This window comes from Rhodnius prolixus, unplaced genomic scaffold (genome assembly GCF_049639745.1).
Source record: "Rhodnius prolixus isolate KJV_2025 unplaced genomic scaffold, Rpr scaffold_7, whole genome shotgun sequence".
Classification (NCBI taxonomy): domain Eukaryota; kingdom Metazoa; phylum Arthropoda; class Insecta; order Hemiptera; family Reduviidae; genus Rhodnius; species Rhodnius prolixus.
Window position 1 is genome coordinate 7071945 of NW_027411582.1, and position 14777 is coordinate 7086721.

Below are 14777 nucleotides of genomic sequence, written 5' to 3' on the forward strand. Positions count from 1 at the left end.
TGTCACTTCCGCCCAGAGTCTCTCCAAATCCCTCATCTTCCAAATGGACAGAGCAGAAGCTGCGATGTAGCCAACAGAACAAAATTTCCTTTCTTCTACTTTTTTTTTTTATCGCGTGCTATTCCAAATTTACTGAACGGGTTAGAAAAAGTCCCTTATAAATGATTACAGAGGCTATTTTTCTGGAGGCAAACTTGAACCCATTCCCTTTCTACAGATTATAGACAACATAGCTTCCGCCATCAATTGAGGCCAACAAAACTTACTTCAGTTTGTGGTGATCCAATCCCAGGCAAGTACCATTTCATACCTATCACCCAGATCACACATATTTATGTAGCCTGTATAATATTTATAAGTTATTAAAGTCTAACTAATTGGTAAAGGTGTTATTTTGCGGGAAAACTGTGACGACAAACATTAAAGGAAGCCAATTTAATTACAATAATTACGACAACAGAGTGACGTAACTAATCATATTTTGTTTTTCTCGCAAATAATTTAATTTTCTCTAATAAATTTAATTTAATTTAGATACAAATAATATTAAAACAATATATTTTTATGAAAGAGTAAATCTTAAGAGTGAGATAGAAAGAGAGAAAAGCAGGATAAATATTTGCACGGAATTTCCATTATGAAAATTAATTATTATTATATTTGAACAGTTAAGTCAAATAAAACAACAGAAATACCGGATGTTTAAATATCCCTTTACGCACATTGTAATAAACCAAAAACAGCTGTGGAAATTTATAAATATAATGAACCAAAGTGTTGACTAATGACGCAAAAAAATATTATTCAATGGAATTGAATAAATTTTTCTTTTAATGAAAATGTTAATTAACTGGAAAATTCTAATAAAAATTAAAGAATTTATAAAAACATAATAACTGGATTAAAAATAGATTTCATTAGAATTTAAAACAAAAAATTTGTTAAAATTTAATTCAACTTTGTTTACATTTGTACAATATAGTGACGCACTGTTTGCACAGTTCTAATTGTTTGTACAAAACAAGTTGTGGTATTTATTTATGAGCAATCGATCATGGTGAAAAAAACATCAGCACAAATGATCTCGTTTTGAGCGCACGGGAAAAACAGAAAATCCTCCAAAAGTTCACCCACGCACAAAATACGTATTATCTACATACATAAATCCACAATCTGGATTGCAGGATATTTCTTCTTTAAATACAGATATTGTAACATAAATTCCATTGTATTTTGTTGCTGTTGTTATTTATCTGCGTTTCATCCAATAATAAGCAACGCACTCTGGTGTAAACGAACGGTACAATTCTCTTATTAAATACGTAATTCCTGTTTTTTACAGGAGGTATAGCAAAGACCAACCAAAAAACTGCCATTTCCTGGACCAATAAAAGTTAACTAAGCAAAAAGTATTCTTCCTTAGGAAAGTGCATCTAGTGCATCTCTATCTAGAACCATTTTACTTCTTAATCTGGGTAGATATCTTTGAAGTATTGGTGGTGGACGAAGAGGATTTGACATCAAGGAATTCTGTATTCCTAACCATTCCTGTCCACCCAGAGATTCCTGGGAAAGCCTGTTACCTTTAACTTGGAAAAGCGAACCTAAAAAAAAATGTATGGGGGGAAAGTGTTAGAGAAAGTTTGATGTGAGTTGTGTGGGGACATCCTTATTACCTGTCGACTCTTCTGTTCTATCTGGGATAGCCCTCATAAAGGGACAGGCTAGTACCTGGTGAATCGTCTGTCCCTAGTGGTACGATTTAATGGTTTCTTCTTAGGGGTAAACTAGGAAAGGGTTTGGAAGTTGTGTCACCCGGGGGGCTGTGACTATTCCTAAATGCAGGTTCCTTCTACTTGCTTTAGAGCAGTGATGGCAAACCTATCCGTTTGTGCAAGCTTTTTCACTGACCCATAATTGCTAGGCAACCATTTGTTTGTTTACGCGGGTTGATTTAGATTTTCTAATTGTGTGGATAATTTATATTTTACACTGTATTTTTTTCAATCACGCATTGGACACAAAAGCAATTAAAATGCTATATCTATTACCTTTAGTTTGATCATTACAGTTCTAAAACGCAAATGACGACAAATGCTTTTGTAGTATTTGATATAAAGCAAAAGTGTTTACAAAATATCAAATAAAATGTATAATTTTATACATATTTTGTTTGTTAAAAAAATCGACAACCCAAAGCAAATAACCATATTTAGATTTTCCTTCAGATAAAACACACTTTTGTAAGGTTTTGTTCAATTTATGTTTGTAAAAAGAGACTTCCATAGCCATTTGTTTCGTCCCGTTTTACCCTGTTAAGCCAACTGAATTTTAAAGATGTTTAGTTTTGAAAATATTCAGTTTAAAATTTTTAAAACTTAACTCTTGTGCAAATGAGCATTCGTGACCCATTAAGAGAGCTAGTACTGAAAAAAAATGAACAAAATTTGACCCACGTCTCAAAAAGGTTCGCCATTCCTGGTTTAGAGGATAGGTGGAATTATTGTTCCAGCACCTGGAAATATTATTTTTGTTCAAGATTAATTTTACATATCTTAATATAAATATCGACAACCAGCCAACCGGAAATGCATCTTGAGGAACTACTCAATAAGAGCTGCCAAGATTCAGCAACAAATAGAACTTAAAAGCTTTGTAGTTAAGATAAAAAGTAATGAGAGGAGTGGTTTACGTATAAAATCAAGTAACCTAACATCCAAGTACAACTTAGGTGTCGTGCACAGAGCCAGATAGCTAACATACTTTACCATAAATTCCTTTTATTAACCATAATATAAACTTAAAGGCAAGGCCGGGGAATCAAACCCAGACCACTAATACATCTTAAGCTTTGCGATTTGCGTGTCTAAGGCTCGATTATCGTGGGCGTTATGCTCCTCTATACAAATACCAACATATAAGAACCCATCATTTGCAACACACCTGTTCATTGGTTATAAAAAACGATTACCATATCCAATCATCACCATAAAAAGATAAAAAACCATAAATCTGTCTTAACTCACCACGAGCTGATACACGACTGCTCTGTTTTCTCAACAGTGCTCGATGAAGTCCGCCTGCAAACAAAGCAATGAAATTATTGTTATTAATAACTTATTAAGGCGCATCAATGTTTATTAATTAGCTATAATTAGCCCCTAAAGACTTTTTCAGTGAACTGCAAGAGGCATGCATCCGTACAGTGTTTGGTGCTTGTGTCAGATAAATATCGTGAGCAGTAAGAGGTTCCTATGGGGAGGAAATCTAAGGGCAGCCATTTAAACTCGAACCCGACCTTTCTGTGAGTGAACTCACCCATTTTGGCAATCGGTTTTTTTTAAAGAGATATTTTGATTGAGAAGGCAGGTTTTTCCACTTTCCTTTCATTCCCAGGGATCAGTATGTTATAATGATGAGCGAGCCAGCGTGAATCTTAATAATAGAAGATTAGGGAAGTTCATTTCAGAACCTATTATCGACAAGATGTTAAGTAGAAACGATTGCCTGCAGCCATGCAGCTGGCTGTGCGCAGCGAAATGATTCAAGTGGAAATAGGGGCCGTGGAAAAGTGATTCAGGGTGATTCATATGAGTGAGGATCGAGCCCGAAGATCATGACAATAGGGAGGATATTTTTGGGGGTATTTTCAATAAGGATGCAAGCTTGAAGGTGACTTTCCTGGAGGAGGCAAGTTAAGTGGAGGAATCGTTGAAATGACTGTGCCAAGGCTCTAGTGCATTCTTTTGCTGGACCAAAATAATTATCAGTTCATCCCCAAAAAGGTCTGTAAAGTGTGTTCTTCGAAGCAAGTGGCCAGGTGTTCGCCAGTAATACTGGATGCCCAATGACCACGCAAGGAAGTCCCTTCAACCATTTCATTCACTAAATTCAGGAATCAGACCTCCCAGACGAGATCCAGGTATTCTGGCTCCATTTCTTTGTGGTGTCTCACAAGGCAGATAGAGTGAGACTATCTACTTCTATCTACCTATGTTGAGATGATGGCATCATCAGAGTAATTTCAGCTACGATATCCTTGCTTTAATCCAGTACACATATCACAATCCAAATTCAACAGTATGACTTCTTGATCTCCCTTATAAGCAGGATTTCAATAATTCCAACATTAGCATTTATAATCCTGTTTAACATAACCCATCTAATACAATAAATACCAGAGTGAGATATGGATTTAATGGAATGTAAATCCTGTAAACATTGGGGAGACTCTTATCAGTTCAGGTTTTTAGTGATTAATTAAACGAAAGAATGTGACCAATGAGCGGCCAGAAGAGATGGAGATGGACTGTTAAGTTAGAGAACACAATCCTACAACACTGTGAGAACCAATAGACTAATTAGTAGATACCATTTGTAGAAGGTACAAGTTTCAGAGTTAGGCTTCTGATATCGAGAAACTAGATATTGCGTAGTTCGGCCTTATTATTGTATCGATACACAAAACGTACATACTGACAAACCAAACATAACACAACAACATTAGTTTGTCGGTGAGGGTTTGAATTACACAGTGATATGTTGCTTTTGGGGCTGTAGGTAAACTGATAAGGGCTATTGTGCGTCTAGTAATGTTGGCCAATAGTAAATAGAAACCTCACGTCAGCCTAGATATTTCGCATCCATTAATTCATTTAAACACACGCCCCACACAGGGATGGTTTCAAAAATGAACCCACCCATATTTAGTGGCATCACCGGAGTTTTAAAGAAAAAGTCCGCTACTGGCTTTTCAGGGAAAGTATTATTAAGCAGCGGTAAGAGTTTTGTTAGCTTCAATGAGCGCAGAAACCATAGACGATCACACACATCACACACTTATGTCCGAATGGATTGTTGACAAAAGTCGTAGTGAAACGTAAACTAGCTGCTGCCCAATGTGTCTTCATAATCGACGATCGGACACCATACTATGCCTATACAGTCCGTTGTCGATGTAGAAGCGATTTCATCATCCACTTGTATAATTTCAACCGCCCCAGCTGCAGATGTACTGACACCGTCGTTGATCCTCTCGGCCGCATTCATTCTTTTACGTTCCCGGCACAGCTTGACTCGGTTATATGGTGATTTATTATTACCATTCGATTGTTCTTGAGAAGCCCTTTCCAACCGTATACGACCTCTGTATTTGGTTTTGGCTATTCGAGGCTTATAGGCCGACATTATATATTTTTGATAATATTTTTTAATTCTAACACCTTATTATATTCACTGACACTATTTTACACTAATGTTTTATATACAAACGGTAGATTGTGACGACAGCTGACGATTAAAACTTGATCGAACATCGTAGCTTCGCCGAGTCAAAAGTTATACTTAATTGCAAATCTACGATACGCAGCAAAATGATCTCACAATTGCGGTGCTTCCCCCTCCACCGCGCGCGATGCGCCACAGTCCTCGCTTATAATGAATTCTTTGATCCTTTAGCTATCCAATGGTCTAATTTAATTTTGGATGTAGACGATAGATTCGAAACTATAATGCTAAACTGTATCCCCCGATTTTGTTATCATTAGGTTTTTTTGGTTTGATGATAGTAAATTAAAAGACGTATTCACGTCAAAAAGTCTGGTACCGATATCTCCACACAGTTCGAATTGTATCTGCCAATCTGACAAAAGTTTCAAACTAGAATATTAATCAGCTGGACTAGTCATAAATTACAAAGTAAACTATCAGCTACGCCACAGTCTAAGTTTTCAGTCTGAAATTGCATCCCAATAAAAAAGTCCAAATAAATCTGTTGCAAAAAAATGTTTTATAAGCAAAATTAATTGTTTATTACAAATTTTAGTATCGATGGAGTAATTGTCGATAAACATTTTCATGCGAAAAGTTTATTTGTTAAGTAGCATTTCCAATTAAAGAATTTTCTTTACATTTTATGCTTTTAATTTTACTAGATATTCTATCGGCGGCGAAACTCAATTTGTTCCTAAGCAACGTGCTTAATTAAAGTTGTGGTTCAGTAAGTAAACTAAGTTTACAGTAAATCTTGGGAGCTGTTTCCAAGGAGTCCAAAAAAAAAATAAGAATACAATTTTATAGTAAAGAGGAAGCGATTTCGGTTGGCCGATTCGGAACTAGAAGCTTATTTATTATTATCGGGCACTCTAATCTAAATGAAAAAATAATTTAGTTTGGAAAGAGGACAGGATTAAACAGGATGGAGAGATTATAGTTTAGTCTTAAGTGCTTTGTAGTTTAATATAAAGGGGGGGGAGTTACAGGATTGTGAGGGGAGGAGAGAGAGTGAAGTAAGTGAAAGAGAATAAATCCAAGGTATATGTGATGCTGCTAAGCTTCTTTCTCTTAAATTCAACACTCAGTTCCTGCACTAAGTTAATGAAAAGTTAATAATACGGAGCACACAATTCCAAGTCTGTCAGTCGGTCGGACAGACGCACAAAAGCGGGAAGTATAAGAAAATGAAGAGACTAGAATACTGTCAACTAGTTTTTACAATAATTTATCAAACGAACAATTACAGGAAGTAGTGAGGGAATAAGGAGAAGAAGTTGAAAATGAAGGACGAGTCCAGTTTCACAATTATCATCAAGCAGTGGGAGAGAGTGATGAGAGGAGATACTGGAAAAGAGTTGCACGGAAGAGAGAGAGAAATGGAGAAGCAGCAAGAGAGAACTGACAGGCGGACAGACAGACCAGTGGTAATGCGTTCTTGTTATTTAAGAAACAAGAACGACGAGAGAGTGCTGAAGAATAACGCCACTAACATAAGGCGGCCCTGGCGCACAAAACATAGTTTGGCCAGTTTATTAAAACTTCTTAATACGGCCCGTGTTCCTCCCTAAACTCACTTAGTACAGGCAAGAAGATGTTGACGCAACTTCAAACCGGGTCAGTCACTAACAGAGTGAGTTCTGTGACATCCATTTTCTTGGTTTAGTCTTCTTCTTCAGCTTTAAATACTCTCTTAGTTTATTTATTTTTGTTTTCTAACTCCTCATTAGAGTACTGCGAACGTCTTCAGTTGTTTCCGAAGAGGAATGAATGTTCACCGGGGAATACCATAAAGTAGGAGGTTTTTAGAATTGTGCTTAAAAAAAAAAAAGCTCAGCCACAGAAAGTTTAAACTTAAAGTTTCATTTGGAAACGGTCAAAGGACCCAGCAGCAGTTATGCGAATAAAATTCTTCGACCAACTGGTCCCTAATGAAAAGAAGTTGACCGAACAGAACTACAGTATCATCCATTGGTATCAGAAGAGAACACTCTCTGCAGGTGACAAAGCCAATTACCCAGTTTCTCCAGGTAATTCTCTGAGGAAGAGAGGTAGGAGCCGGCAATTAGGGATAACACTCATTGGGTGGAAAACAGTTCTTCCCCTTCAATATACTCTGAAGAAGACAAACACAAACGAAAAAAAAAAAGAAGAAGATTTTAGGCAGTATATATACCCATAATCAACTCCTGGACAATTGCCCAGGCTGTCCAGTAAAATCCTAGAAAGAGAAACAATAACGGTTACCGGGTGCAACTAGGACAGAACAGAACAGAATAGAAACTTCATTAATGCGAATAATTTGCATGTTATTAATAAGGGAGAAGAACCCACCTTCCACAACTCTGTTCGTAGGGAAGTGATCGACCTAATTTTGGGAATTAATTTTGTATCGACCCTTGTTAGGAACTGGCATGTGTCCGAGATCCCCTCACTTTCGGATCACATGTATGTACATTAGGTTCGACATAAGGTTTGACTGTAAGAAGGTGGTTACTTACAGAAATCCTAGGAGAACAGACGGGACTCGTTTAGACGGCCTACTGAGAGAATTGTGCGGAGACAGTGATGACATCTTATAGGAAAGTAGGTTGGTGGAATAACCAGCTGAAGGAGCTCCGTAGGAAAGTTAGGAAACTGTTCAATGTAGCCAATAAAAGGGGAACATGGAAGGAGTACCGTGAGTCCCTAACTTCTTGCAACATAGCCATAAGGAATGTTCCCTAGATGGTTCCCTAAAAAAATTAAGAGAACTAGTTCTCCAGAAAGATTCTAGGCAAGAGAAGAGCCAGTTGACAGGAATAACAAACTTCCTGATCCTCTTTAAAGGCTCCCCCCCATACCTCACAAGCACTCCGGAAATCCTCAGAACTTCCAATATCCTTTATTTTCATGGAAGAAAAAATAGGACTTGCTTACATTTCCCTCTAAAGTATCATTGATTCAAGTATCGACGAGCTTTAAATGCACCACTTCTATGATTCCCAATTCGGAGGAATTAATTTGTACAGTTAATTCAAAAAAGAGTTTTGGTTCTCAAGAGAGGTGAAAGGAAATTTGATTTATGGTTAACTTCCTGTAAAATACAAAAAAAAAGGGCATCTGTTAACTGCCAGAAGATAACTCCATTCAGGTCATCTTTCCATTGAAGGTAAAGGGAATCGTTCCCCATTCAACTGTCTATTCTAAGTAATATAAAATGAAACGTTTATTAAATAAACAGCAAGTCCATTCAGTGTTCCCAAAGGATTTTTTTTTTTTAAAGCAGCAGTTCACTTTTCCGTTTACACAAAATGTAAGAAAGAAAATTATCTAATTAAATCATTTAATGAAAAAGGAAAACGTAATATAAACAGTGGAAAGGAAGGAAGTAAGGAAATGAAGTCTCGTAAACATATTTTTTGAATCTGATACTGTGCGTTGTTTTTAGCGTGGTAACAAGCCAAAAGGGAAACAAAGTGGGGGTAATAAAGAAACAGCAGCAGAAGCAGCCACAGAACACAGAGAAGAGATAATATTATGGGTTCGGCCACCCAACGAGCCAACAAACAACAAGCGGTAATCTTTTAACTATCTAACTGCCGCAAGATCACACGACCACCACCACCAGTGGTGGAGAGAGAGGTAAGGTAGCCTAAGTAGTGAACCAGCTAGAGAGGGGAGACGATCTTTTATCTCTCTCTCACTCACTCTTTGGCAGCCTCACGCCATTCTACCAACACTGGCTGGGCTCCTCTTTCTTCTTCTTCTTCTTACTTACCTTCAGCAAGAAGAACAGCCGTTACGTTTAGCCACCGCTAGAGTGCACGATCTGCGCGGCGTCCCCCAACAGTCTAAGATTTGATTCTTAAGACACTGAGGAATAACAAGTATCTACTTCCTCCTCAACTAAACTCTGGACGCACGCACGCATACACCGATATCAGCTACAAGCAACAACAACAACACCAAAAAAAAAACTGTAGCCACTATCCACCACGACAGATAACAGACAGACACCTGTTATGTCTTTTCCGGAACAATAAATAATTCAAAGGAGTCTCTATTTTTGGGGAGCGTTCCTTTTTTGGGAGGGGGGCTGGAAAATTTAAATTCTTACCAATACTGTTCAGAATATAGATCTGAAAATTACACCGAAATTTTTACACTTTTAAATCTTTCAATTTTAAAATTATTGTTGGACATGTATACAGTGGTACCTCCGGTATCACTTCCGGAACGAATTGTGTTCGAGAACCAAAACAATTTATCCCATAAGAAATAATGTAAACTATGTCAGTTTATTTCGTTTCTAAGCCCCAGAAATATTAGGCCGTTTTACTAGAGCCTAATTTTTATATTTTATGTAAAAAAACAAGGCATCTAAACAAGAAATAAGATCTATCTAAGTGTAAATATAAAAACAATTCGGCTCATCTCGGTGGTGTTCCGAGTTCCAAATGTTTGTTCGGATTTCAGGACAATATTTTCTCGAATTTCTTGGTCGAATACTGATTGGTTCGAAAGTCAAGTCGTTCGAAAACCGAGGTACCACTGTATTTAGGTTTCGTCACCTTAAATTTTATTAAACTAAGGATTCAAAATTGGCGAGGTATTTGTCAAATAAAAACAATAACTCGTCTTTTTCCCAACGTTTCGACAAAAATATATTGTCTTCTTCAGGGCCTGGATATTACAAATACAAACAATTTAGAGAATCAGTAACATGGAAAATCAGTGAAAAATCAGAAATATAAATTTTTTTATCTTATTTATCCTTTTATTGAGATTTCCACCTGTACCTACAGGATACAATAAGTAAATGAGATAAGTGAATAAATAAATAACGTGGCAGGGCCGCCATTAGTCTCCCAGTTGGTCACGGGGCCAACGGCGCCTCAGCCGTCTTCGAGGATTGAAGGGTAGCGTAGTTGAAGACAAGTTTACAGCTAAAGGGTTGCGATGAAGTGAGAGTTTTTGATGAAAATTTTTATATCGAATTTTGGCAAAAGTTCGGAGATGAGTGGAATTTGGAGATCTGTATGGATATTGTGTGGTTGCTAACATAGAATGGAGCGTCTACTATTTTGGATTGGAGTGTTTGCAGTCTATTGATGTTGGATTTTTTAGCTGTTCCCTTAAAGTTCGAGTCCGTAAGTCCATATTGGTGGGAGAAGAGCTGTATAGAGTCGTCGTTTTATATATTTCATTTTTATATTACTGTTTTTTTTACTGATTTTCTATGTTACTGATTCTCTAAATTGTTTGTATTTTTGTATTTGTAATATCCAGGCCCTGAAGAAGACAATATATTTTTGTCGAAACGTTGGCAAAAAAGAAGAGTTGTTGTTTTTATTTGACCGATTCCTCGCCAATCTTGAATCCTTAGTTTAATTGTTGGATATTCCAGGACCTACTTCCCACTCATTTATTTTCAAGATATTGTCAGCCATGACAGTGGGGGGTGGGGGGGGGAAAATGATGACATTTCCGGTCCCAAGGGCAGTGGAGACTTGAATGTTAGGACTAAGAACAACTTCAAAATGGCAGTTGTACTGAACGACTGAAGAGAAGTGGGAAACCATAGAACACATCACAGCTGCCTAGGGGCTCTGAAATTTCTAAGCCATCTCTAACCATTCTTATTGTAAGTGCAAACACTGAGCCAATCCCCACTCATCAGTTCAAAAAAAGAAACGCGCCAAAAAAGACTGCCACAAGCGACTATATAAAACAAAATGATTAGGGCCAAAAGCAAAATTAATCAACCAAAAAAAATTAATCGTGTTTTCATTTAATTATACCAAATTTCCCAATTAATTTACATCCCCATTTTCCTCCTACGCAATATTTATAATCTCCTGTGGGCGTAAGTAAATAAAATAATATTTTCTTCCGTTTCTAGTTTTTTCTCTCTTTAATTATACATGTTTATTAGTGCGGCCCCCTCGAGGCAACATTAAGACAATATTTTTCTTTAGTCGGGGGGAGAGAAAAAAGTTAAGAACTTTGTTAATGAAATTTGAGAGATAACATATGAAGCTTTGTTGCTTTTATGCTAATCAGGATGAAGCTTCAAGCTGCGAGTGTGACAGAGAAAGAAAATTTATGGAGCTAATGTTAGTAGTATGTATCACTATATATAGAGTTATGTTTTTAGAATATGTTTATGTTAGAATTATGCTAATCAATGTGAACTAGTTATTACAAAGACTTGTTGATTTTGGTACCAATCAAATTATAATCTAGTTAAAAAAATTAAATAAAATGATCAATTTTAAAAAAAGAAACAGGGTGATCCATTTAAAACGCACCAATCGCTAATAACTTTTTAGGAAAGCGGAATTTCGAAAAAAAACCCCACGAAGTAAACTATATGTTTTTTTTTCGTCTAGTTTTCAAATTTTCCTCCCCCGATGCTGTACCTGTATTTTTTTGCGGAGTTACGGCTGAAAACCCGATTAAGGTTTCATAAGGACCACTAGTTTTGACAATGATTATGAAAACTGCATAAAAAACTGTGAATAAGGCCGTTGATCCCTGTTTCGATATCCCTAATATTTTTCGAGATATTTAATATCAAAGTTACAATTTTATCTATTCGTGATCGGTTTTCAATATTAATTTTCCACCAGAAATACAAGTTTTGGAAAGTCCTCTCATAGATATTCTGACCCTAATCATTAAAACTGTCCGGTAGGACAGTTGTATAAGGGTTGACCATCAAAAACTGCACGAAAAAGTGTAACGTTGAAAAACACCCAACTTTGACAATTTTTTTCTATTTTTCTATAAAAGATAAAATTCCCAAATTTTCTTTAAATCTTACTCCAAACCATCCTTTATAACTGTAATTTTTTTGCAACCACCCAGATCTAATAGGTTTCGAGAAAAAAGTTGCTAAAAATGAGCAAAAACGACTTTTTCAAAAAATGTTCTTGTTCTTGTTCTTCTTGTTCTTGTTACCTTTTTTGTAAACAACGTAGCGCCTAAAAGCGTGAACCGATTTTCATGAATGAGGTGTCATTCGATTCGGAATTTTATGTAGATGTGCCTTTTGGGGGTCTCGGCCCTGTACATCGAATGGGAGAGGAGTTAGCCCCCTTTATGTAAGGCCCCCTCCAAAATTATTATTACTAATTACTCTGTAAATCTTGGCCCGATTTTGATAAAATTTGGTAGGATGATAGGGTTAGGGCTCCCCTACCTAACAATAAAGCGACGATCTGCTCTTACACTTGTTAAGGGGAAGTATAGCAATCGTTTCAAATTATCGACACGTGAACCGATTTTTATGAATGAAGTGTCATTCGAATCGAAATTTTGTACAGATTTGTACTTTAAAAGTCTCGACGCTATGCCTCATAAGGAGGAAAGTTTGCCCCACCCAAATAAGGCCCTTTCTAAAACTATTATTACCAATATTTCTACAAAGCTTAGTCCGATTTTGATAAAATTTAGCACGAAGAAGTGATTAAAGCTCCTCTACGTGGCTGTGAAGTGCCATCATGCTCTTACACCTACTAAGAGGAAGTACTGCAATCGTTAAAATTATCAATGAGTGAACCGATTTACATCAATGAATTGTCGTTCGATTCAAAATCTTTGCCTTTTAGGGAGAAGTACTGTAATCGCAGTTTATTTTTCTTGCTCCTCTTAAAAGGAAGTACTGAAATCGCAGTTTAATTTTGCTATTTACGTACAAATACCTTCCTATTTTATTCAAAACGCTTTCTCAAAAAAATGGTTATTGAGGATGGTTTGGGGACCGCAACTATAACCATTCTTTAAAAAGATCTCTCCAGTGGTAGTTACGGTTCCGATTTAACACCTTATCAGGTTATAATGATAGAATAGCTTATTCCAAATTTTAAAAAAATCTGTAAAGCAGACGTAACTTTGCTAATAGACAAAAAGGAAAATCTATCCAAAAGGTACAAAAATCTCCTTAACAAAAACTTACAGTTTAAAAAGTTAAGTATAAGGGTTGATTAAACGCCAAAAGGTACACAAATCAGCAAGTACCCAACATTTCATTAATACTTCATTGATATTATTTAAGTAATTTTACCGCATTAATTTTCATTAATATTTTTTAAGAATTTATTAGATGTCACAGACCCTTATGCTGGCCAGTTCATTCATAATAGTTATAATTGTGATAAAATGTATATTATATCTTCGTATAAATAGGTACTTTATTTTAACTCTATTCCAAATTATTCTTCTGATTTCTCTTTAATGTGCCCTTTATTCTGAAGTTGTCACATATACATGCATGTTAAATTAGAAAAAGACAAATTTAGAGTCGGCTACTGTTTAAATTTGAATCACGGAGGATTTAAAACAATATTTCAGTCTTGAATTCGTCTTACCGAAATATTCGTGAGGACAAATAACACACAGTTAATAACAAGTAGATTATTCAACATTATTTATTCATTTCTCAATTGTAATTTAATTTAGTTCCCCTAATTTTACTTATAGTAAAATACTGGAATAATTAGCTGTCCTAAAAATATGCATATCTTATTTATTTTATATTACATATACACAACATTGTGGGAAGAACATCTAGATGGAGAATGTAATTGAAGAAAACTATATTATTTACGATAAAGCCAGATTGACTACTACATAAAATAACAATTGCTTTAATCGAAGAATGAACTTAAACCGACGATTTTTATTTAAAAATAAAAATAAATAAACAAAATCATTGATGTATGTTGGTGTAAGCAATTTTTAAAAAAGTTTATGAATTTTTTAGCCTCATATTTTTTTATTTTTTATAACGTTTTCTTTTTCACCTGTAATTAATAGTTTGATTATTATAGATAAATAGATATTACAGTCAATCTAAGTTAAATGGTGTGCTACTTGAACAAATATTTTGTAGATGAAAATGGCCAGCATAAGGGTATGTGACATCTAATAAATTCTTAAAAAATATTAATGAAAATTAATGCGGTAAAATTACTTAAATAATATCAATGAAGTATTAATGAAATGTTGGGTACTTGCTGATTTGTGTACCTTTTGGCGTTTAATCAACCCTTATACTTAACTTTTTAAACTGTAAGTTTTTGTTAAGGAGTAGGTCAAGAAGTCTTGCATACGGGGTACATTAAAATGATGTGTTGCTTGCTTTTATTTGATCTCCTTAACAAAAACTTACAGTTTAAAATGTTAAGTATAAGGGTTGATTAGACGCCAAAAGGTCCTACCAAATTTTATCAAAATCGGGCCAAGATTTACAGAGTAATTAGTAATAATAATTTTGGAGGGGGCCTTACATAAAGGGGGCTAACTCCTCTCCCATTCGATGTGCAGCGTCGAGACCCCCAAAAGGCACATCTACATAAATTCCTGAATCGAATGACACCTCATTCATGAAAATCGGTTCGCGCGTTTATGGGCTACGCAGTTTACAAAAAAGGTAACAACAAGAACAAGAACAAGACCAATTTTTGAAAAGGCCGTTTTTGCTCATTTTCAGCAACTTTTTTCTCAAAAACTATTAGATC

At 35.7% G+C, this 14777-nt stretch overlaps 1 protein-coding gene across 6 annotated transcripts in view; it reads right to left on the bottom strand.

Moving 5' to 3' along the window:
* LOC141446851 (rho guanine nucleotide exchange factor 10-like) overlaps nucleotides 1–14777 on the bottom strand; it is a 518303-nt gene that overhangs the window by 175452 nt on the left and 328074 nt on the right. For all 6 annotated transcript variants that reach the window (XM_074113739.1, XM_074113735.1, XM_074113736.1 and 3 more), the window contains one exon: nucleotides 3027–3080. The gene's annotated coding sequence lies outside the window, so the exon portion shown is untranslated. The remainder of the gene's footprint in view (nucleotides 1–3026; nucleotides 3081–14777) is intronic.